Genomic DNA, 25,944 nt, shown 5'->3' with positions numbered 1-25,944 from the left:
GGGCAGCATTTTCAAACACATTCTGAGAAACATTAAATTCGGACTCAATAGATCCTTCTGAAATTACAATCACCTCTGGTTGTGGTGAAGCAGGGGAGGTCTTAGATTGTTTCCTTGCGGAAACCCTTCTTGGCACTAATGCGGCTATAGGAGGTGTTCCAGTAGTTTACCTCTTCTTTGTTTGTTTAGAGGGCTTTGCCCTACCAGAGGATGACGGTGAACTAGAAATAGCAACAGGCATTGCTATAGGAGAAACAGCTGCAGGGGAAGGTGCTGCAGGAGAAGGGCATTGCCTTTTTCAAGAACAAGGGTCAGATTCTGGGGACCCTTCTGCCTTTGTTTTTCCCTTCTCACTCCTAGTGGCAGACCTAGTTTGTATCCTAGCAGAGGATTCGAGTATGAAAGCTGCAGGACCAGGTGCTACAGGAGTAGATGACCCTTGCCCTATTTTACTGGTAGATGGACTTTCTTTCTTCTTTTTCTGAGGCCATGGGGTAAGTACCCTAGGAGGTTGTGGAATTTGCAAACTCTTTTGGGCAACAAATTGTTGCCAGGAGAGAGATGAGACATCCCTTAAAGAGCGCTCAATCAGTAATTTAATGAGACCATGATGAGTGACAGAATTATCTTTTCCTTGTTGAGTTCTGTGGGTATTGTGTTCTAGAAATTTTAACAAGAAATTTGGAACATTTATAGCTAACCCATGCCTCATATGGCTCAATAATTTGAAATGATGAGAATACAGATAGGAAAAATGGCCTTCACAGGTCAAATACCTGATTATTTAAATAGCATACTCTGAATAAGGGGGAGGCAACGATACGCGCTTGCATCTCTGCTTGGAGACTTCCAGAGGTCCATCAGTAGGTATTGAAAACTCAGCCCTTGCTGTTGTAGCGTCTGAAGAAAAGTTTTCTCCAATGAATGGAAGCCCAGTTACTTCTGCAATTCTGTTTTCAGTTGCAACAACCGTTAGACCCCATACGGTGGCTTCCCCTTTAGAAAGGGTTCTCAGAAATTCTGCAGCAGCCTCCTCATCAAAATCATTTAAGCTCAAGAAATAATTTAACCATCCACAGAGGCTGAATGCATGGATTGTTTGCAGATTTTGCAATAATGTTTCATGAGCTGTAGGCTCATGTCGCACCAACTGACCACCCATGTTTGCAGTTTTCCTTCAGCTAAACTCAATTCTTTGCTGAAGATTCAAATTCACTGCTTCCCTTTCTGTTCTGGTTTTTTTCTTTCTCGTGCCGTCACATTACTTTCTTTCTTTTCCAAAAATGAACTTTTTTGAACAAGCAATCTTAATCATGATTATGCAATAAAGAAAGACATGCGATCATAGTCGGAAAGTACTAGAAAAGTATTAAAGAAGATTATTTTGCAGTTATGGCAGTGGTGAAAAGACAGGTTTTAAAAGATGGATTACCTCGCCCCCTACTTAAAATATGACGTGTCCTCACATGTCGCAAAGAATAGGCAAAAGTTCAGGCAATAATGACCAGTACATGCATATCAGAAAATGAATAGAATGAAATAAATCAAATATGCTATAAGAAAAGATATGGCGTACCTTTGATAATTGCACGTACGTGTGAAGAAATATGATGGCATCTGCATGGATTGACAAGTGGGAAAGATATCTTAATTAAGTTTGATGCGGATGGATGATGTGGATGGGTGAAATGGGTGGATGAAATGAACAAATGAAATGAATGGACGGAAGTGAAAGAAGTGAAATGGGGGTGATAAATGAGAATGGAGAAAAGGGGTTCCCTTTTGTAAAAAGAAAACCTTTATTATGGGCATGCTTTTTAAAAATTACGGTGATGCTGTAGGAGAAAGGCAGAAGCCTTCGACTGTAGGAAGAGTAGCGGGAGGAACCTGAACGAACTACTACATGAATTCTTCCTTGGAGACTGGTTTGTGGTATAACTGGAGTCGGTGGCCATTCACTAGCAATTTGAAGCAGACTGGGTCTATTGTTACCAGCTGTACAGCTCCATTATCGAACACATTTTCAACTTCATAGGGGCCAAGCCAACGTGTTGTGAGCTTACTGATGAGTTTAAAATATGCTCATAATTTGGATGTTTTGATAAAACTTTTAAATGCCTTTACTTTTGTTATTTCATGGATGTTCAGACTTTGTAAAACCTTTTTGGGATATCCTATAGCAAGAGACTTTTATATTCCTACAGCTCTTTGTGATTGACTTGATTGCATTTATTGCTTTGTTGACTCCCTAAAATGATTGGTATATCGTATACAGTTTTTGAATGATGAAGTAAATCTAAAATGTGTGATTAATGAATGGATATCGTGTATGTGTTATATGCCTTTTCTGTTGCCTGTTACCTTTTGTTTCAAAGGTTGTTGAAGAATGATTGAGTCAAGCGTAGCCAATCTCGGCCTTGCAGTAAAGTCCATTTCCTGCATGACTTCGAGGAAGCTTCGGCAAAGACTCTTTGACTAAAATCATGGGAAAGAATTTTAATGACAAAGAGTGGAGTGCTAGATTCTCTCTGGATCGGGTTGAACGCATAAACTCATTTATGAAGTTTGTTCCTTGATTCGAGGATATGTTTTACTTCCATGTCTTTCTTTGATGGAGTTAGTTAGTTAGTTGCTCCCCTATTTTTAAATAAAGCTTCTCCTCCTGTGCAAGAGAGGGGAAAGAGAAAGATAGAATAAGAATAGTAGATGTCATGTAAGAATCAAGATGATAATGAAAGACAGAATCTGTTTAACCAGAAGCAGAGTTTGTTGTTAGTTTCCATATCAACAAAACAATGTATATCATTCTGTTTTTATGAATAAAGTTCAATGAAGTTCTGAGTTTCGTATCTACGTAATCAGGAGATGCTTGCTAAGGGGGCCCACTTAGTAGGTATCTGTAGCTAGTTAGTTATTTGTTCTTTCCCGTTAAGCTTCAGTTTGCTTTCATCTTTAAAGTTTTTATACAAACTCAGTTTTACATTGCTCCTGCAGCACAAGGAATCCATCACTGTGTCTGTTCCTGCAGCATAAGGCCAGTTCATACTTTGTGTTTCAGTTGTAGTTATTATGGTTTCTGTCGTAATCAAATCATAGTTGAGTTAAAAAGCTTTGCATTACCTTCCTGTAGCATAGGTAGGATTTCTTTTTAGTATGTATTTCCGCTAGGATTTGACCAAAATAAGTTCCTAGTGCATATATTTTGCTGTGCCATTTAAAGTATACGTCCCCTGGTTTGACAAGTAAATGAACGTCTACAAAGAGAGATATTGGTCACCTGTTGGAATGCCCAATTCCCAGGAAAGGTTTTACTGTGATTTTCATATCCTTTTGTAGGCGCGACCATCATTTTTGGCTTCGTTGCCGGGGATGGCGTCTAGCTAGGAGTTTATCAGAAGTCATTTTTGGCATTAGTTTAGCTTGTTAGTAAAATTTTCTAGATTTTTCAAGCCACTATTCATTATATTGCATGCATAGAAAAAGAAGAGACACACTGGGAAGGTTCATCCCTGAAAATCTATTTATTGAACTACCATTTGACCCAGCTGACAATGAACCTGAGGAAAATCCATTCGCTCTGTTATTCCAGCAACCAAACATGGAAAATAATCAACCCAATAATCTGCCTCGTGCATTTGAGTTTCTTATTGTTCTCTAGGGAGATACTGACAATCTTAAAAACATTCCCTCTTCTTTGCTTCCAAAGTTTTATGGCCTGGTCACAGAGGACCCAGAAACCTTTCTATTTGAATTTGATGTCCTCTGTCGCAGTTATGACTACAACACAGACGCTCATAGATTGAAGTTATTCCCTTCCACCTTGAAGGAAGGAGCTCTCAGATGGTTCATGAGTCTGGGAAGAGGTGTATTTGATAGTTGGGAGGTCATGCAGACAAAATTCCTTGAAAAGTATAAGGAATATTGTAAGAGCGCCAGCAAGGGTGATGATATATTTCGAATTCAGCAGAAAGAGGATGAAAGTCTGGAAGATTACATTTCCAGATTCTTGTTTGCACTACAGAGGAACTCAAACCATACTCTCAACGAGGACTCTCAGAAACTGCTATTCCTAAAGGGAATCAGTGATGCTTGTATAGATGCCCTGGACCTGATAGGAGGAGGTGATATAACCCAGGTGCCTTGGGATGATATAAAGAAAATATGTCTTAACTACTCTCGAGCAATAGTTAAGAAAGGTAGAGGTCATCATGCTACAATAGGGAAGTCTTCTTCTGGTAGAGTTTCCTGAATAGAGATAACAAATTTTCTATTTGACTTCAAGTAGGACATCATTAATAATATGGCTACGCAACTGGACACTATGCAAGCTCGAAAGAAACATGAGGAGGCTGACCCAGTTTTGGCCGAGTTTTGTCCATACTGCAGACAAAAGAAGCATGACTGCAGATGCAAGATGGTGGCTAATTTGGAAGCTAAACAACTACCTACTGACTTTAAGCCAGTAGAAGGAGATGATGATCACGTGTTCTTTGTTGCACAAAGGAGACCATGGGCCCAAAGACAAGGTATGCCTCAAGACCCTTTAACTTTTGGTAATTCTTATTCTAGATATAATAATCAATGGCAACATATATATGGACCACCACCATCCTGGAACCCACCTCAACCAAATTGGCCTAATTATCAGAACTAGCAATGGCAACCCCCTCAAGGAGGATGGCAGCAGCCACAGGGGCAATGGACCCCACCTTCAGGAAATTGGCAGCAAAATTTTCAATGGCGAGGCCCTCAAAAATGGCAAAACCAATCCTCTAGATTCCTGCAGCTTCCACAACCGCAACCACAAGCCCTTATGCCGCCTCCTACAGTAATTGCCACAAATCTTGGACCTCCGAAACAAATGCCTATGCCTGCCCAGCCAATGCCCAATCCCAATAATAAACCTCAGCAGCCTGCGTATCTTGCTGAAGCCAACCAATATCAAGCTTATGCCTTAAACATTAATGACATCCATTTGAGGTTTGGAACTACTTTACCTGCTCCAAAACTGCCTCGGATTACTGAAATATCAAATCCTCCCCATGGAGAACCTACTACACCTATTGTTCCTACTGAGCACATGCCAATAACAGATACTGTTCCTAAGGAGCCTATTCTGCAAAATCAAGATAACCCACCTTTTCCTCAGAGGTTGCAAAGTACTGCATATAAACCCATGGAACAACCCACTTTTGACATTATGGATCAGCTCAAAAATGTCCAGATTCAAATTCCTTTATTTTAGGCTATTAAAGATATTCCTATTTTTGGAAAAGCTATTAAAGAAGCTTGTTTAAAGAAACCTGGACGAAAGAAAAAGGACCCTCAAATAATTCATGTCTTAGGAAAATTGGCTGATATAATGTTGGGAAATGTAGTTATTCCAAAGTATATTGACCCTGGAAGTCCTGTAGTGCAGATAAATGTAAATGGCCAAGTTGTAAAAAATATTTTGATTGATTTAGGTGCTGCCATTAATGTCATGATAAAGCATACTATGGACTCCCTGAACATTTCAAACATTAGGTCTACACCCACAGTCCTGCAGCTTGTAGACAATTCCACAGTTAAACCTGATGGGATTGTAGAAGATGTAATTGTCATTCTTGAATCTTGGGATTATCCTGCTGATTTCACAATATTATCAGTTAAAGCAACTTTAGGAGGGTATCCAGTTATTCTTGATAGACCATGGTTAGCAACTGCCGATGCTTTTATAGGATGCCGTTCTGGAGATATGACCATTTCTGATGGGCAGTCCACAAAGAAATTGGCTCTGTATCCTCCAGCTAGACCTCAGCCAGATTTGTCCCAACCTATTTGGCCAGATGTGGGGGAGGAAATTGAAGAAACCAATTCTTTGGCTCAATTAATGATGATTCAAAATGACCCATTCTCACAACTTCAGAGTGAAGATGCCTTATTGTTTCAAATTCTACAAAACAACTTTGATAAAGGTGGTTCATCTGATCCAAATGATACTCATTTACAATATTTCCTGCAGCAACCAGATTCTGAAAATTCACTGCCTAAACTTCCAATGATTTTTCATAATTTGCTTCCGCAAGAGATACAAACATTACTTGTAGACTCTATGAGTGATCTCACGGAGCAGATAGAATTGTCTCAAGGTCATTGTTTGAATATCAATAATAAGCTGTCATAGTCTCAACAGGCTGATCTATTAAAAATGCTACAAAAATAGCATAAAGCTTTTGCATGGGAATATGGGGACATGCAAGGAATAGATCCTCGAGTTTGTACTCATAGGATATATATCAAAGAAGATTGTTCACCAATTAGACAACCTCAAAGAAGAGTAAATCCAGCACTTAGGGAAATAGTTAAAAGTGAGCTTCAAAAATTGCTTGATGTTGGCTTTATTTATCCAATCTCTGATAGTCAATGGGTTTCTCCCTTAGTCATTGTTTCTAAGAAAGGTGGAAAATGGAGAGTATGTGTAGATTACAGACAATTGAACAGTGCTACTAAAAAAGATCACTTTCTACTACCTTTTGTAGATCAAGTACTAGACTCACTATCTGGCAAAAAATATTTTTCCTTTTTGGATGGTTACAGTGGATACAATCAGATAAAAATAGCCCCTGAAGATCAAGATAAGACCACTTTTACCTATCCATGGGGAACATTTGCTTATTCGATCTTGCCTTTTGCCTTATGCAATGCGCCAGCAATATTTCAAAGAGCAGTAATTAGTATCTTTGCTGATATATCTAATGAATGTATGGAGATTTACATGGATGATTTTACTGCCTATGGAGTCATATTTGAAGAAGCACTGCTAAATTTAGAAAAAGTATTGAAAAGATGTAGAGAGAAAAATTTGTCTCTAAATAGTGAGAAGTGTTTTCTAATGATGGAAGAAGGTATTGTTCTAGGTCATCATGTTTCAAAAAATGGAATTCAGGTTGACCCTGCTAAAATTGAAGTAATTCAGAATTTACAAATTCCTATAAAACAAAAAGATGTCAAAAGTTTTCTTGGTCATGTAAGGTATTATAAAAGGTTTATAAAAGACTTCAGTGAAATTGCCAGTCCACTTTATGCTTTTTTAACAAAGGATTCCCAATTTGAGTGGACAGAGGCCTGTGAAAAATCCTTCCTACAATTAAAGGACTTTCTTACTAAAGCCCCTGTTCTTCAAGGTCCAAAATGGAATTTGTCTTTTCACATACATGCTGATGCTTCTGACTTTGGCATAGGAGCAGTTCTGAATCAAAAAGAAAATTTAGTTGAACATGCTATTTACTTTATCAGCAAGAATCTTCAAGGTCCTGAGCTCAACTATACTGTCACAGAAAAAGGAGTTGCTTGCAGTAGTATATGCTTTGAATAAATTTAGACATTATGTCACAGGTTATCAGATATTCATCCTTATTGACCATGCAGCAATCAAATATCTGATGAACAAACCTGCCATTTCTGGTAGGTTGGCACGTTGGCTCCTGTTGTTACAACAATTTGAGATTTCCATAATTGACAAACCAGGGAGAGCTAATGTTGTAGCTGACTTTTTATCAAGACTCCAATCAGCTACACCTGTTGAACATGAGATCATTGATGATAGGTTCCCAGATGAACACTTGTTTTCCATCGCTGCACATATACCTTGGTATGTAGACATTGCCAATTATCTAGCAGCAAACAGAATACTAGACTACTTTTCTCCAAAAGAAAAGAAATTGTTAACAGAGAAAAGTTTTAACTTTTTTAGATTGCAAATAGTTTGTTTTATACTGGAGCTGATCAGGTAATGCGAAGATGTGTAAGAGAAGATGAAACTTATGACATATTGCATGTTTGCCATGATGAACCATGTGGAGGACATTTTGCAGCAAAAAAAACATTAATGAAAGTTCTTACAACAGGGTACTACTGGCCATCATTACATAAGGATGCTGTGGCCTATACAAAAAAATGTGACAAATGCCAGCGTATGGGAAGACCAACTAAGTCTGATGAAATGCCACTACATCCACAGATAATAGTCACCCCTTTTGATAAATTGGGGATGGATTTTGTAGGACCAATTGATCCACCATCAAATGGAAAGTCATACATTCTAGTTTGCATGGACTATGTAACAAAATGGGTTGAGGTAACAGCTATGGCTCGTGCTCGAGATAACAAAGTTCCTGAGTTTCTGTATGAACAAATTTTTACAAGATTTGGGGTTCCCAGAGAGCTTGTAACCGATCAAGGAGCTCAGTTTACATCTAATCTGATCACAACACTAATGAATGAATATAAAATCAAACATAGGAAGTCCAACCCTTATCACCCTCAAGCCAATGGTCAGACAGAGGTAACAAACAGAGAAATTGAGGCAATCCTCACAAAGATAGTACAGATACATAGAAAAGATTGGAGCAATAGACTTCCTGAAGCAGTTTGGGCTTATGGAACTACATGGAAAACAACAACTGGGTTTACACCTTTTGAGTTGCTTTATGGGAAAACAACCATGTTACCCATAGAATTTGAACACAAAACTTTGAGGACAACTCTTGAACTCAATATAGACATATCTGAAGCACAGAAGGACCGTCTCCTGTAGCTAAATGTTTTGGACGAAATGAGAAAAGCCGCCCTGCAGCATACAGAAGCAATCCAACAGCAAAGGAAAAAATGGCATGATCAGCACATCAAAACTAGGAAATTTTCTACTGGAGATTGGGCTCTGTTATATGATTCTAGATATCAAGAAAACCAAGGTAAGCTCACAACATGTTGGCTTGGCCCCTATGAAGTTGAAAATGTGTTTGACAATGGAGCTGTACAGCTGGTAACAATAGACCCAGTCCACTTCAAATTGCTAGTGAATGGCCACCAACTCCGGTTATACCACAAACCAGTCTCCAAGGAAGAATTCATGCAGCAGTTCATTCAGGTTCCTCCCGCTACTATTCTTGTAGCCAAAGGCTTTTGCCTTTCTCCTACAGCGTCACTGTAATTTTTAAAAAGCATGCCCATAATAAAGGTTTTCTTTTTACAAAAGGAAACTCCTTTTCTCCATTCTCATTTATCGCCCCCATTTCACTTCTTTCACTTCCGTCCATTCATTTCATTTGTTCATTTCATCCACCCATTTCACCCATCCACGTCATCCATCCGCATCAAACTTAATTAAGATATCTTTCCCACTTGTCAATCCATGCAGATGCCGTCATATTTCTTCACACGTACATGCAATTATCAAAGGTACGCCATATCTTTTCTTATCACATATTTGATTTATTTCATTCTATTCATTTTCTGATATGCATGTACCGGTCATTATTGCCTGAACTTCTGCCTATTCTTTGCGACATGTGAGGACACATGTCATATTTTAAGTAGGGGGCGGGGTAATCCATCTTTTAAAACCTGTCTTTTCGCCACTGCCATAACTGCAAAATAATCTTCTTTAATACTTTTCTGGTACTTTCCAACTATGATCGCATGTCTTTCTTTATTGCATAATCATGATTAAGACTGCTTGTTCAAAAAAAGTTTATTTTTGGAAAAGAAAGAAAGTAATGTGACGGCATGAAAAAGAAAAAAACTAGAATAGAAGGGAAGCAGTGAATTTGAATCTTCAGCAAGGAATTGAGTTCAGCTGAAGGAAAACAACAAACATGGGTGGTTAGTTGGTGCGACATGAGCCTACAGCTCATGAAACATTATTGCAAAATCCGCAAACAGTCCACGCATTCAGCCTCTGTGGATGGTTAAATTATTTTTTGAGCTTAAACGATTTCAATGAGGAGGCTACTGCAGAATTTTTGAGAACCTTTTCTGAAGGGGAAGCCACTGTATGGGGGTCTAACGGTTGTTGCAACTGAAAACAGAATTGCAGAAGTAACTGGGCTTCTAGCTGTTGGAGAAAACTTTTCTTCAGACGCTGCAGTAGCAAGGGTTGAGTTTTCAATGCCTACTGATGGACCTCTGGAAGTCTCCAAGAAAGGATGCAAGCACGTATCATTGTCTCCTCCTTATTCAGAGTATGCTCTTTACATAATCAGGTATTTGACGTATGAAGACCGTTTTTCCTATCTGCATTCTCATCATTTCAAATTATTGAGCCATATGAGGCATGGGTTAATTATAAATGTTCTGAATTTCTTGTTAAAATTTTTAGAACACAATGCCCATGGAACTCAACAAGGGAAAGATAATTCTGTCACTCATCATGGCCTCATTAAATTACTGATTAAGCACTCTTTAAGGGATGTCTCATCTCTCTCCTAGAAATAATTTGTTGCCCAAAAGAGTTTGCAAATTCCACAACCTCCTAGGGTACTTACCCCACGACCTCAAAAAAAGAAGAAAGAAAGTCCATCTACCAGTAAAACAGGGCAAGGGTCATCTACTCCTGTAGCACCTGGTCCTGCAGCTTTCGTACTCGAATCCTCTGCTAGGATTCAAACTAGGTCTACCACTAGGAGTGAGAAGGGAAAAACAAAGGCAGAAGGGTCCCTAGAATCTGACCCTCATTCTCAGAAAAGGCAATGCCCTTCTCCTACAGCACCTTCCCCTACAGCTATTTCTCCTACAGCAACACCTGTTGCTATTTCTAGTTCGCTGTCATCCTCTGGTAGGACAAAGCCCTCTAAGCAAACAAAGAAGAGGAAAACTACCGGAACACCTCCTGCAGCCGCATCAGTGCCAAGAAGGGTTTTCGTAAGGAAACAATCTAAGACCTCTCCTGCTTCACCACAACCAGAGGTGATTGTAATTTCAGAAGAATCTGTTGAGTCCAAATTTAATGTTTCTCAGAATGTGTCTGAAAATGCTGCCTAGAGTTCGATCGTTCCTGAAGTGGAACAAGTTGAGACAAAAGAAACAGGGCATAATGAGCAAGGGTTACCAAATCTTGATGATTTGGCTACTGCAGCTATGCAATTTTCAGAGGAAGCACAGGCTTCTCCACCACAGGAACAAGAAGAATTTATCTTACAGCAAGAGGAAGAACAGACTGAACAATCGAATGTGCCTAGTGAAGTTGTATCTCATCCTGAAGTTTGCAAAGCCATTGTTGTGTATAAGAAAACATTTTTAATGGAGTTTCGAGAATATGTTAAAGCTAATTGGGAAACAGTTACATTGCAAACCCTGACTTTCTGATACATAGCCTAGACTGTCATGCAACAAAGTCTATGGGAAATAGAAAAGAAGAAATTAAATAAGAAAATTGAAAGTCAGAAGTAAGAAATTGTTGAGTTGAAAGCAAAAACAAATGAAATGTTGAAAGTAACTGGCCAAATAATGGAATGTAGACCCCCACCCAGAGTTTATGCTCTGTGCCTTAAAGAACAGTTTTTATGGTTCCAATTAATGAGAATTTTCGGAAACCAAGATCCTATAATTCATAATGCCAAAGACTTCTATGAAGCATACCAGGCAGCTCCTAACTGGTTAAGGAATTCTTTCTATGAATTCTATTTGCATGGCTTTTTAATACCATTTGAAACATAATGGAATCCTCTTCTATATATTGGTGATATTCATTTGAAAGAATTTATGTCATCGGCAGCAAATGAGGTAAATTATGGCAGGCAATGGGAAACATATGAGGAAGTTGAGAAAACAGAGCCTGTTCCATTACGATCTCACAGTTCAAACCCTTATGCAATGTTGAAAGATTGGTTTGCTCTAACATATGGTGTTAATAATGTTTCAGCAAGAGAGAAAATATTTGATATCAGAAAACAGATATATGATGAATTCCAGGCACAACAATATTCATTTTTGAAATTGGCATTCTCCAAAAGTGAGAAAAGATGGGAAATGTTAACTGTTGGGTTAAGAAAGTCAGAACCGCATGGTCCCTTAAATTTCACAGCAGCTCTCAAACGAACCAGCAGATATATTCAATTGAGATTTCAAACAAGATTTGAACTGTAGTTGTCGCTAACATTCAGACCCCCTGTGCTAATGTGGCCACTTTATCCTCACTAGGCTACAAATCTCAATAATGAATTAGAAGACCAAAGGTATGAAAAATGTCAGGATTTCAGAGGATTTTATTACAAGTTTAAAAATCCATTTTAGAGTCATGTAGCAGCCACCGACTTCAGAGAAACCACCAGGAAAGTTAATGCTGGAGGACCAGCATTGGGCTAAGTAGGGGGCAGTGATGAGCTTAAAATATGCTCATAATTTGGATGTTTTGATAAAACTTTTAAATGCCTTTACTTTTGTTATTTCATGGATGTTCAGACTTTGTGAAACCTTTTTGGGATATCCTGTAGCAAGAGACTTTTATATTCCTGCAGCTCTTTGTGATTGACTTGATTGCATTTATTGCCCCATTGACTCCCTAAAATGACTGGTATATTGTATACAGTTTTTGAATGATGAAGTAAATCTAAAATGTGTGATTAATGAATGGATATCATATATGTGCCATACGCCTTTTTTGTTGCCTATTACCTTTTGTTTCGTAGGTTGTTGAAGAATGATCGAGTCAAGCGCAGCCAATCTTGGCCTTGCAGTAAAGTCCATTTCCTGCACAACTTCAAGGAAGCTCTGGCAAAGACTCTTTGACTGAAATCATGGGAAAAAATTTTAATGACAAAGAGTGGAGTGCTAGATTCTCTTTGGATCGGGTTGAACGCATAAACTCATTTATGAAGTTTGTTCCTTGATTCGAGGATATGTTTTACTTCCACGTCTTTCTTTGATGGAGTTAGTTAGTTAGTTGCTCCCCTATTTTTAAATAAAGCTTCTCCTCCTGCGCGAGAGAGGGGCAAGAGAAGGATAGAATAAGAATAGTAGATGTCATGTAAGAATCAAGATGATAATTAAAGATAGAATCTGTTTAACTAGAAGTAGAGTTTGTTGTTAATTTTCATATCAACAAAACAATGTATATCATTCTATTTTTATGAATAAAGTTCAATAAAGTTCTGAGTTTCGTATCTGCGTAATCAGGAGATGCTTGCTAAGGGGGCCCACTTAGTAGGTATCTGTAGCTAGTTAGTTAGTTGTTCTTTCCCGTTAAGCTTTAGTTTGCTTTCATCTTTAAAGTTTTTATACAAACTCAACTTTACATTGCTCCTGCAGCACAAGGAATCCATCACTGTGTCTGTTCTTGCAGCATAAGGCCAGTTCATAGTTTGTGTTTCAGTTGTAGTTATTATGGTTTCTGTCGTAATCAAATCATAGTTGAGTTAAAAAGCTTTGCATTACCTTCCTGTAGCGTAGGTAGGATTTCTTTTCAGTATATATTTCCACTAGGATTTGACCAAAATAAGTTCCTAGTGCATATATTTTGCTGCGCCATTTAAAGTATACGTCCCCTGGTTTGACAAGTAAATGAACGTCTACAGAGAGAGATATTGGTCACCTGTTGGAATGCCCAATTCCCAAGAAAGGTTTTACTGTGATTTTCATATCCTTTTGTGGGCGCAACCATCACTTACCTTGGTTTTCTTGATATCTGGAATCATATAACAGAGCCCAATCTCCAATAGAAAATTTCCTGGTTTTGATGTGCTGATCATGCCATTTTTTCCTTTGCTGTTGGATTGCTTCTATATGCTGTAGGGCGGCTTTTCTCATTTCGTCCAAGCATTTAGCTGCAGGAGATGATCCTTCTATGCTTCAGATATGTCTATATTGAGTTCAAGAGCTGTCCTCAAAGTTTTATGTTCAAATTCTATGGGTAACATGGTTGTTTTCCCATAAAGTAGCTCAAAAGGTGTAAACCCAGTTGTTGTTTTCCATGTAGTTCTGTAAGCCCAAACTGCTTCAAGAAGTCTATTGCTCCAATATTTTCTATGTATCTATATTGTCTTTGTGAGGATTGCCTCAATTTCTTTGTTTGTTACCTTTGCCTGACCATTGGCTTGAGGGTGATAAGGGCTGGACTTCCTATGTTTGATTTTATATTCATTCATTAGTGTTGTGATCAGATTAGATGTAAACCGAGCTCCTTGATCGGTTACAAGCTCTCTGGGAACCCCAAATCTTGTGAAAATTTGTTCATACAGAAACTCAGCAACTTTGTTATCTCGAGCATGAGCCATAGTTGTTACCTCAACCCATTTTGTTACATAGTCCGTGCAAACTAGAATGTATGACTTTCCATTTAATGGTGGATCAATTGGTCCTACAAAATCCATCCCCCATTTATCAAAAGGGGTGACTATTATCTGTGGATGTAGTGGCATTTCATCGGACTTAGTTGGTCTTCCTATACGCTGGCATTTGTCACATTTTCTTGTATAGGCCACAGCATCCTTATGTAATGTTGTCCAGTAGTACTCTGTTGTAAGAACTTTCATTGATGTTCTTTTTGCTGCAAAATGTCCTCCACATGGTTCATCATAGCAAGCATGCAATATGTCATAAGTTTCATCTTCTCTTACACATCTTCACATTACTTGATCAGCTCCAATATAAAACAAACTATTTGCAATCCAGGAAAAGTTAAAACTTTTCTTTATTAACGATTTCTTTTCTTTTTGGAGAAAAGTAGTTTGGTATTCTGTTTGCTGCTAGATAATTGGCAATGTCTACATACCAGGATATATGTGCAGCAATGGAAAACAAGTGTTCATTTGAGAACCTATCATCAATGATCTCATGTTCAACAGGTGTAGCTGATTGGAGTCTTGATAAAAAGTCAGCGACAACATTAGCTCTCCCTGGTTTATCCATTATGAAAATGTCAAATTCTTGTAACAACAGGAGCCAACGTGCCAACCTACCAGAAATGGCAGGTTTGTTCATCAGATATTTGATTGCTGCATGGTCAGTACGGATGAATATCTGATAACCTGTGACATAATGTCTAAATTTATTCAAAGCATATACTACTGCAAGCAACTCCTTTTCTATGACAGTATAGTTGAGCTTAGGACCTTGAAGGTTCTTGCTGATAAAGTAAATAGCATGTTCAACTGAATTTTTTTTTTGATTCAGAACTGCTCCTATGCCAAAGTCAGAAGCATCAGCATGTATGTGAAAAGACAAATTCCATTTTGGACCTTGAAGAACAGGGGCTTTAGTAAGCAAGTCCTTTAATTGTAGGAAGGATTTTTCACAGGCCTCTGTCCACTCAAATTGGGAATCCTTTGTTAAAAAAGTATAAAGTGGACTGACAATTTTATAGAAGTCTTTTATAAACCTTCTATAATACCCTGCATGACCAAGAAAACTTCTGACATCTTTTTGTTTTGCAGGAGTTTGTAAATTCTGAATTACTTCAATTTTAGCAGGGTCAATCTGAATTCCATTTTTTGAAACATGATGACCTAGAACAATACCTTCTTCCATCATTAGAAAACACTTCTCACTATTTAGAGATAAATTTTTCTCTCTACATCTTTTCAATACTTTTTCTAAATTTAGCAGTGCTTCTTCAAATGTGACTCCATAGGCAGTGAAATCATCCATGTAAATCTCCATACATTTATGAGATATATCAGCAAAGATACTGATTACTGCTCTTTGAAATGTTGCTGGCACATTGCATAGGCCAAAAGGCAAGACCGAATAAGCAAATGTTCCCCATGGACAGGTAAAAGTGGCCTTATCTTGATCTTCAGGGGCTATTTTTATCTGATTGTATCCACTGTAACCATCCATAAAGGAAAAATATTTTTTTCCAAATAGTGAGTCTAGTACTTGATCTACAAAAGGTAGTGGAAAGTGATCTTTTTTAGTAGCACTGTTCAATTCTCTATAATCTACACATACTCTCCATTTTCCACCTTTCTTGGGAATAATGACTAAGGGAGAAACCCATTGATTGTCAGAGATTGGATAAATAAAGCCAGCATCAAGCAATTTTTGAAGCTCACTTTTAACTATTTCCCTAAGTGCTAGATTTATTCTTCTTTGAGGTTGTCTAACTAGTGAACAATCTTCTTTGATATATATCTTATGAGTACAAACTCGAGGATCTATTCCTTGCATGTCTCCATATTCCCATGCAAAAGCTTTATGTTGTTCTTGTAGCATTTTGAATAGATCAGCCTGTTGAGACTGTGACAGCTTATTATTGATATTCAAACAATGACCTTGAGACAACTCTATCTGCTCTGTGAGATCACTCATAGAGTCTACAGGTAATGTTTGTATCTCTTGTGGAAGAAAATTATGAAAAATCACTGAAAGTTTAGGTAGTGAATTTTCAGAATTTGGTTGCTGCAGGAAACATTGTAAATGAGTATCATTTGGATCAGATGAACCACCTTTATCAAAGTTGTTTTGTAGAATTTGAAACAATAAGGCATCTTCACTCTGAAGTTGTGAGAATGGGTTATTTTGAATCATCATTAATTGAGCCAAGGAATTGGTTTCTTCAATTTCCTCCCCCACATCTGGCCAAACAGGTTGGGACAAATCTGGCTAAGGTCTAGCAGGAGGATACAGAGCCAATTTCTTTGTGGATGGCCCATCAGAAATGGTCATATCTCCAGAACGGCATCCTCTGAGGAAAAGGTGGGTTATCTTGATTTTGCAGAATAGGCTCCTTAGGAACGGTATTTGTTATTGGCATGTGCTCAGTAGGAACAACAGGTGTAGTAGGTTCTTCATGGGGAGGATCTAATATTTCAGTAATCTGAGGCAGTTTTGGAGCAGGTAAAGTAGTTCCAGACCTCAAATGGATGTTATTAATGTTTAAGACATAAGCTTGATATTGGTTGGCTTCGACAAGATACGCAGGCTGCTGAGGCTAATTATTGGGATTGGGCATTGGCTGGGCAGGCATAGGCATTTGTTTTGGAGGTCCAGGATTTGTGGCAGTTACTGCAGGAGGCGGCATAAGGGCTTGTGGTTGCGGTTGTGGAAGCTGTAGGAATCCAGAGGACTGGTTTTGCCATTGTTGAGGGCCTCGCCATTGAGAATTTTGCTGCCAATTTCCTGAAGGTGGGGTCCATTGCCCCTGTGGCTACTGCCATCCTCCTTGAGGGGATTGCCATTGCTGGTTCTGATAATTAGCCCAATTTGGTTGAGGTGGGTTCCAGGATGGTGGTGGTCCATATGCATGTTGCCATTGGTTATTATATCCAGAATAAGAATTATCAAAAGTTAAAGGGTCTTGAGGCATACCCTGTCTTTGGGCCCATGGTCTCCTTTGTGCAACAAAGAACACATGATCATCATCTCCTTCTACTGGCTTAAATTCAGTAGGTAGTTGTTTAGCTTCCAAATTAGCCACCATCTTGCATCTACAGTCATGTTTCTTTTGTCTGCAGTATGGACAAAACTCAGCCAAAACTGCGTCAGCCTCCTCATGTTTCTTTCGAGCTTGCATAGTGTCCAGTTGCATAGCCATATTATTAATGATGTCCTGCTTAAAGTCAGATAGCAAATTTGTTATCTCTATTTGGGAAACTCTGCCAGAAGAAGACTTCCCTATTGTAGCATGATGACCTCTACCTTTCTTAACTATTGCTCAAGAGTAGTTAAGACATATTTTCTTTATATCATCCTAAGGCACCTAGGTTATATCACCTCCTCCTATCAGGTCCAGGGCATCTATATAAGCATCACTGATTCCCTTTAGAAATAGTAGTTTCTGAGAGTCCTTGTTGAGAGTATGGTTTGAGTTCCTCTGTAGTGCAAACAAGAATCTGGAAATGTAATCTTCCAGACTTTCATCCTCCTTCTATTGAATTCGAAATATATCATCACCCTTACTAGCGCTCTTACAATATTCCTTATACTTTTCAAGGAATTTTGTCTGCATGACCTCCCAACTATCAACTACACCTCTTCCCAGACTCATGAACCATCTAAGAACTCCTTCCTTCAAGGTGGAAGGGAATAACTTCAATTTATGACCGTCTGTGTTGTAGTCATAACTGCGACAAAGGACATCAAATTCAAACATAAAGGTTTCTGGGTCCTCTGTGACCAGGCCATAAAACTTTGGAAGCAAAGAAGAGGGAATGTTTTTAAGATTGTTGGTATCTCCCTAGGGAACAATAAGAAACTCAAATGCAGGAGGTGGATTATTGGGTGGATTATTTGCCATGTTTGGTTGCTGGAATAACAGAGCGAATGGATTTTCCTCAGGTTTGTTGTCAGCTGGGTCAAATGGTGGTTCAATAAACAGATTTTCAGGGATGAACCTTCCCAGGGCGTCTCTTCTTCTTCTATGCATGCAATATAATGAATAGTGGCTTGAAGAATCTAGAAAATTTTACTATCAAGCTAAACTAATGCCAAAAATGACTTCTGATAAACTCCTAACTAGACACTATCCCCGGTAACCACGCCAAAAATGGTGGTTGCATACACAAAAGGATATGAAAATCATGGTAAAACCTTTCCTAAGAATTGGGCATTCCAACAGGTGACCAATATCTCTCTCTATAGACGTTCATTTACTTGTCAAACTAGGGGACGTATAATTTAAATGGCGCAGCAAATATATGCACTAAGAACTTATTTTGGTCAAATCTTAGTGGAAATACATACTGAAAAGAAATCCTACCTACACTACAAGAAGGTAATGCAAAGATTTTTAACTCAACTATGATTTTATTACGATAGAAACCATAATAACTACAACTGAAACACAAACTATGAACTGGCCTTATGCTGCAGGAACAGACACAGTGATGGATTCCTTGTGCTGCAGGAGCAATGTAAAGCTAAGTTTGTATAAAAACTTTAAAGATGAAAGCAAAATGAAGCTTAACAAGAAAGAACAACTAACTAACAAGCTACAGATACCTACTAAGTGGGCCCCCTTAGCAAGCATCTCCTAATTATGTAGATACAAAACTCAGAACTTCATTGAACTTTATTCATAAAAACAGAATGATATACATTGTTTTGTTGATATGGAAACTAACAACAAACTCTGCTTCTGGTTAAACAGATTCTATCTTTCATTATCTTGATTCTTACATGACATCTAGTATTCTTATTCTATCCCTCTCTTGCCTCTCCCTCGCGCAGGAGGAGAAGCTTTATTTAAAAACAAGGGAGCAACTAAGTAACTAACTCCATCAAAGAAAGACGTGGAAGTAAAACATATCCTCGAATCAAGGAACAAACTTCATAAATGAATTTATGCGTTCAACCCGATCCAGAGAGAATCTAGCACTCCACTCTTTGTCATTAAAATTCTTTCCCATGATTTCAGTGAAAGAGTCTTTGCCAGAGCTTCCTCAAAGTTGTGCAGGAAATGGACTTTATTGCAAGGCCGAGATTGGCTGCACTTGACTCGATCATTCTTCGACAACCTATGAAACAAAAGGTAACAGGCAATAGAAAAGGCGTATGGCACATACACGATATCCATTCATTAATCACACATTTTAGATTTACTTCATTATTCAAAAACTGTATATGATATACCAGTCATTTTAGGGAGTCAACGGGGCAATAAATGCAATCAAGTCAATAAAAAAGAGCTGCAGGAATATAAAAGTCTCTTGCTACAGGATATCCCAAAAAGGTTTCACAAAGCCTGAACATCCATGAAATAACAAAATTAAAGGCATTTAAAAGTTTTATCAAAACATCCAAATTATGAGCATATTTTAAGCTCATCAGTAACCACTTGAAAAAAATTAGAGGGTGATTCTTTGGTAGCTTTTGAGGGGGTGGAAGTAGGGATGAGGGGTTAAGGGACCAGAGGTGTGAGATCAACATGAATAGGGTTTAATTCATTGGGCTTGGGATCGGGTGCAGAGGTTTTTTTGTTAGCAGAGTGTAGGGGAGTCAAATTTAGGTTAATATTAGTTTTAGGGTTTTCTGAGGTATTGGGTGAATCACTCTTTTGTTTTCTGTGATTGATAATTGGACAGTTTTTACAAATATGCCCTTCCTTTTTGCAAAGAAAATAGGCGTTCAATCCTCCAAGCATCTCAATAGGGAAGAGGAAGGTGTCCCCATTAATATTTAGGTTTAAGCATGGGGGGATGTCAATTCCAGGCTTAATAGATACAAGCATTCTTGCATCTAGGTTGGCCACCAAACGGGTGGTCTCATCAACCCTAATTGTTTTGCCAAACAGTTCAATTAGTTGGGGAAGAAATCGCCACAGAAAGGGAGGGACATCTTTAGGGATGAGCCATCTAGGGGAGGAAAGTGCGAGAACTTCTTCATTGACCACCTCTGGAGACCAAGCTAGGGCTCAAAAGGATGTATTTCTGACCACCCAGTATTGGCATTTGAGGGATTCCATTTGGGCTTCATGTGAGTTAAAAAAGATAAGGTAGAGACGTCTCTAAATTTGTCTACAGAATGATATTTTAAGCCCTAGTTTCAGGTTCCAAAGATTGTTGAACCAGTCATCTAAGAATTTCCTAGGCAGACATTTTTGGATGTCCACACAAGCAAAGAAAATAGGAGTGTCACATAACCTAAGCTTTTCTGAAGCAATTTCATTCAACATCTCAGAATTTGGAGAAATGTAGAAGGAGTCCGAGGTAATACGAGGGCACTTACCTTCCTTATTAGATCCTTCACCATCAGGAGCCTTAAGGAATTGCACCGATTGGTGGACTCCATTTGCAAGCGGGGCAACGGTTTCTGCAAACATTTTTTGGGGGGTTGTGGTTGTGTGAGCGGTAGATTTTGGGCCATTAATGGCTCCTCCATCTGACTCTGGCTCCATCATGAACTAGGGTTGGGTCGCACGGGGCATGTACAGAGGCAGTGCAGTTAAGTTTAACTAATAGTGTAGGGTAATAAAAAAGAAATGAATTCGAAAAGATGCAAGTGGACGGGGCAGAGGATCACAAACTAGGTGGAGGAGGTTAACTCCTCCATGTTGACTCCTTGATTCTGCTGTCGTCATCGACCACCTTAAGTCCAAAAATTCACAAAGCTCGTCATCCTTTGTCTATATTTGCAAAAAATATGTCAGCAGTTCAAATTTGTTCAGACAAATAATGATTCAACTCCTTGAAAGTCATATTTTTTCGGCATGAGACAACTATCTGGCTGAAATCTACTACAAAATTTAGCCTTTCAGCTAAACATCTTTGAAAATTGAGTAACACAGAGCTCAAGCACATGATGCACAGCGTAGTCTTCAAAGCTACCTTATTGATGAACAAATCATCCGATTTATATTTCCATACTTCAGATGATTCAATAGTTTTTGAATTCAGCCTTTAAATTTCATAGTTTTGGATTGTAATTTCAGCTAAGACCGTGTTGTGCCCTTAATCTCAGCCACCGAAGTCCTTTGGCAAATTGACAAAGCTGATTTGATTCAGAATTCCTCCTTGAAATATTTAAAAATACGATGAGGCAGACCTAGATCTTCATGAATAAATTCTGCATAAATTAAGTTCAATACTGAGACAAATTTGCACCCAATCAAATGGAAATAACTCTGAAATTTGCTTCAAATTAACCCTCAACAGATTCACTGCAACATATGCTGATAAATTTGCCTTTTGTGCTGATGGAATTCAAACACAATTTGATCATGTCTAAAGGAATTTGCCTCTCATAAGACCCTCCACGAATGGATTCTCTAAATATGAATTTTGAAAGATATTGTAGTAAGAAATGGGAACCCTCTATTGTTGAAGGAGTAGACAAGGTTCATGGAAACCTAAGAAATTAATCTGTGACTTCCTTTGAAATTTTGGCTTAGTGTTATTTAAATCACCAAAGAATTTATTTTATTAATTTTTTAACTCAAATATTTGTCACAATATTCGATACATGATTGGATTAGATTGGCCAACATTTTATAAATTATTGTAGAAAGATAAATTTATTCATCAATAATATATCAAAATTATTAGTTACTTCAAGGTTATATCAACAATCTTTAGTTGCTACCATTGATTTAAAATATAATCTAATGAACTTAATTTTATTCCATGAGGTAAATTGTACCTACAAGTTGTAATTCCTTTGGGGGTTTAAATTGCTTTTGTATTGTTGACCGTAGAAAAATTCAATGGTCTAAAAGCAATTTTTGGCCCCATGAGTATTACAAATTATTGCTACATTTTATCTCATAAAATAGAAAGAGGTCTATTTGATTATTTTAAATTAATGGTAGAAACTAAATAAAGTAGAGTCTACCCCTTAAACTTATTAATGATTTCCACCTTCAAGCCTCTAGTTTTCTATTTAAAAACTATTTTTTTAAATGAAAGGATTTGCAATTGTAATTTATGCATACTCTTACTATTTTCCAAGATTCACCAATATTTTCTACCAAGAAAAAAAAGATGTAAAAAAATTTACGAATAAAATTAATATTATTTTTTAAAAAGGGAAAGTTTTGCCAATAAAAATGATTGATATTTTAAATGAAATATTCACCAAGATTTTAAATAATTTTATAAGAGGGGGTTTGTTAAAGTTATCACTCAACCTAAATAGGAGATGAGGAGTGGACATGCTAAAGTAGGGGCACAAACATGATGTGTAAATTAGCCCAATGACAATTTAGGATGACACATTTAGCTCCCACTTTAACATGAGTATGAGCCTGTGTAAATAATTATGGTAAATAAGATGCAAGAGATGAAGGAGAGGAGAAACTAGGAGTATAATCACAAGGAGTATAAGACATAACTAATTTTGAGGAACCAAGATCCCAATCTTAGGATCCTGACTCACTCAAATGCATCCAAGGACACACAAAACAAGACAAAAATAAAAATGTGAACAAAGAAGAGGGATAAAAGATACACAGCCAAAAAAAAGACCTCAAGTCGACTAGCCGAAGAGATAGGATCGCTATAAAAAAATATCTCAACCACTAATATCATTCTTGAAAAATGTCATCTCAAGAACACAAGTGATCACATAAAAGATTAAGAGAAGGAATCATCCATGAACTACAAATAGCATATATATGAGCTCATGAGAAGAAAGGAGGAAGCATGGATACACATTCTAGATGTGTTTTTCTAGGTGATCCATGAGAAGAAAAAGAGAGGACATGGTTACAAATTTGAGATTTTTTTTTCTATGTGATCCATGTTGGGTTGAAGAGTAGGAATAGTCTAGTTTTATTTTTATAGTTCCACTCATCATCATGCATGTGTACAAGTGATGTCTAGTTTCAAGTGTTAAGCATCTCATATAAGCATTGGTTTTCTCTTGTTTCAAGCATGCAACAACCTATGTACATCATATAATGACAAATTCCAAGGGGAGTGAGTCTAGTTTTGGGAATGTACACTCTTATAAGACATATATCAATGCTGCATCTAGTTTTGGGAAGGAAGCATCTCATGTAAAGTTTGTTTTCTTTGGTTTCAACAATGAACATCTTGTTTAAGACATTGCAAAAAAATAAAGTAAAATATAGTACAAAGAGGGCAATATGTATGCCCCCCTAAGATGTCAACATATCCAAATGTTGATGTCTTAAGGAAGCTAGAAACAAGGATACCTACCTTCAACACCAAGGAGATATTATTTTAGGGAACAATGTTCATAAATTTAAGCTAAAGAGGTAATACTCTTACAAGCAAGGATAAGATAGTTGAAAAAGAGACATTTTGCAACAAGTGTAAAGAGGATCCATGGAGGAGAAGAGATATTTTATCCAAATATCTCTACCTCCAAGAGGATTTTCTTGAACAAACATAACATCTTCTACCAAAAGAAGGGGAAGGAGAACAAGAATTCCTACCTTCATCCTATTACTAGGTTAAAGGGATTCTTAATGAAAGATGGCATACTTTTGACCCAAAAGTGAAGGGTTTTTTATAATAATAGATGTACATTGCAAAGGGTAAAGAGGTTGTATTCAAGGATACACATCTCTTGCATAAGAGTTATATTCCTTGAGAAAACAACAAATTCACAAAAGGAATGACATCAAATTATAGGAAAATACCACCCAACAAAGGAAAATTAGATTATTAGAAAGGATAAGTGAGAAATAAATGCCCCTAAGCACAGGGAAAATAAGAAGATTTATACAACCTCTAAGGAGAGATTAGACATAAGAAAATGAACAATGCACTCACATGAAGGAATATTCAATGCAAGAAAAGACACCAAGATATGTAAAATGCTACTCTAAAGAAGATGTAATCTTCAAAGAGAAAGAGAGAAATTAATAATTAAATGAAGAATCACAAACTACCCCAAGGAGAGATTAATCATAAGAGACATACCATTCCATGCAAGAAAGGACACAAAATTATGAAAAATGCAACCCCTAAAGGGAATAGTGAAACCTTAGATAGAGGTGAGAATGAATTATGTTTCTACCCTAGCAAGATATTTGATATTGAAAAAGTATCACCTCTTATGACAAAGAGCCTCTAATGAAGTTAACTACTTGTCACAGGGTGAGGAGCAACATGAAGGGTGAATGAAGTGCTAAAGCACTACCTCTTCACCAAGGAAGAGTGCAATATCGGTTGTAAGAGTTATACAAGCCCTATCATATTGTTCTTGTATAAATTTTTTAAATTCTTTACACTTTTCAAGATAATGAGAATAATTATAATGGAAAACGCAATATGTATCACCTCTCTTATGCATAAAATTGTAATTAATTTTAATGAAAGTAAAGACAATGTAATACCCCACCAAGAAACCTTAAAGGATTCAATTAAAAACACTTGAAAAGGGAAAAAAAAATTTTAGAACAATACTGAACTACAAGATGCATTAAGATAATCATCGCATCTAAATTGCACAAGTGGAAGACTTAACTTAAACTCCTAAAGGGTATATAACGAAGATTACTCAATAAAACTAACTAAGAATAAGGTTGATCGATCTAACTCAAGGTGGAATGGTTAAAACATCAACATAACATCAAGATTTTATTAGGAGATCATAATAAGCATTTTTGAGTACATACAACTGTATTTATTTACATTAGATTTTGAAAGCTATATTCATCATAGTTCATGAAATTGCATTTAACCCATAATTCCATTCATACAAATAAAAGATCTATCACCTTGGTTACATCATAATTACATTGAACTTATAACACCAAGACTCATAAACTATATATTTATTACATATAAATTACATCTTTCCATGAAGGCATACATCCAACCACATAAGGTCCAAGAAATAAAAAAGTGCTCCAAGAATAACAAAGAGGATCTAGTTAGTACATGAGATGATCAAATACACGAGAACAATTGGAACACCTACAAATCCAACCCTCACAAGAAATGAATGAACACGTGATGGAAAGTGGAACTATCACTTGACCATATCTCCCATAAAGGAACCAACCCACCGTGCTAGGAGATAGTACTGAGACTCACTAGAAAACCACAAATAATGCATACATGGTCTAAATATTACATAAGGTAGTCACATAAAACATACACACACAAATATCACTCCACAATAATACTCTAGGTGACATCAACAAGACTACACATCAGTAAACATACGAGAAGAGTGTCATCTCATATATTGGAATGGTTATCCTGGTAGGCCTCCATAGGCCCTATTCCTCATCTTGGGTTATTCTGGTATCCTCTCCTAAACCCTCAACCCCATCCAAGTCTCATGCGGACCCAACAAGCCTTTCATGAGGATAAGGTGGTTGGTTTTTCCATTCCAGGCCTTCCAACTATATCCTGAGTCTATACGAGAACTCAACCATGAGCATGGTAAAATTAACCTTGATTATCATTTAAGAAACCCAAACCCCCTAGTATATTATTAGGTTATCCTGTAATTATCCAACTTCCGATGGGGTTATCCTGGAAGCCTCTTTGGGCTCGACCCCCACTCAGAAGCCACTCTTGCTTATGACACTACACAATCCCCAAAGAACTCCAAGGCAAAAACATAAAATCCAACCATACACAGGCAGTTTAAAAAAACTAAATAAATACACTTGGTCACACAAACCCTCGTATCTAGGCTTAACCAACTAGAGGTGTAATATAGACAATTCAATCTACTCACAAGACAAGACCACAAAGAGAAAAATCATGAAAAGGTTAAAATCAACATATACCCAAATTGATTTGCAAGATGACTTGATTTAAGAAA

Source organism: Cryptomeria japonica, chromosome 3 (genome assembly GCF_030272615.1).
Source record: "Cryptomeria japonica chromosome 3, Sugi_1.0, whole genome shotgun sequence".
Taxonomy (NCBI): domain Eukaryota; kingdom Viridiplantae; phylum Streptophyta; class Pinopsida; order Cupressales; family Cupressaceae; genus Cryptomeria; species Cryptomeria japonica.
This window is presented reverse-complemented; position numbering follows the sequence as displayed.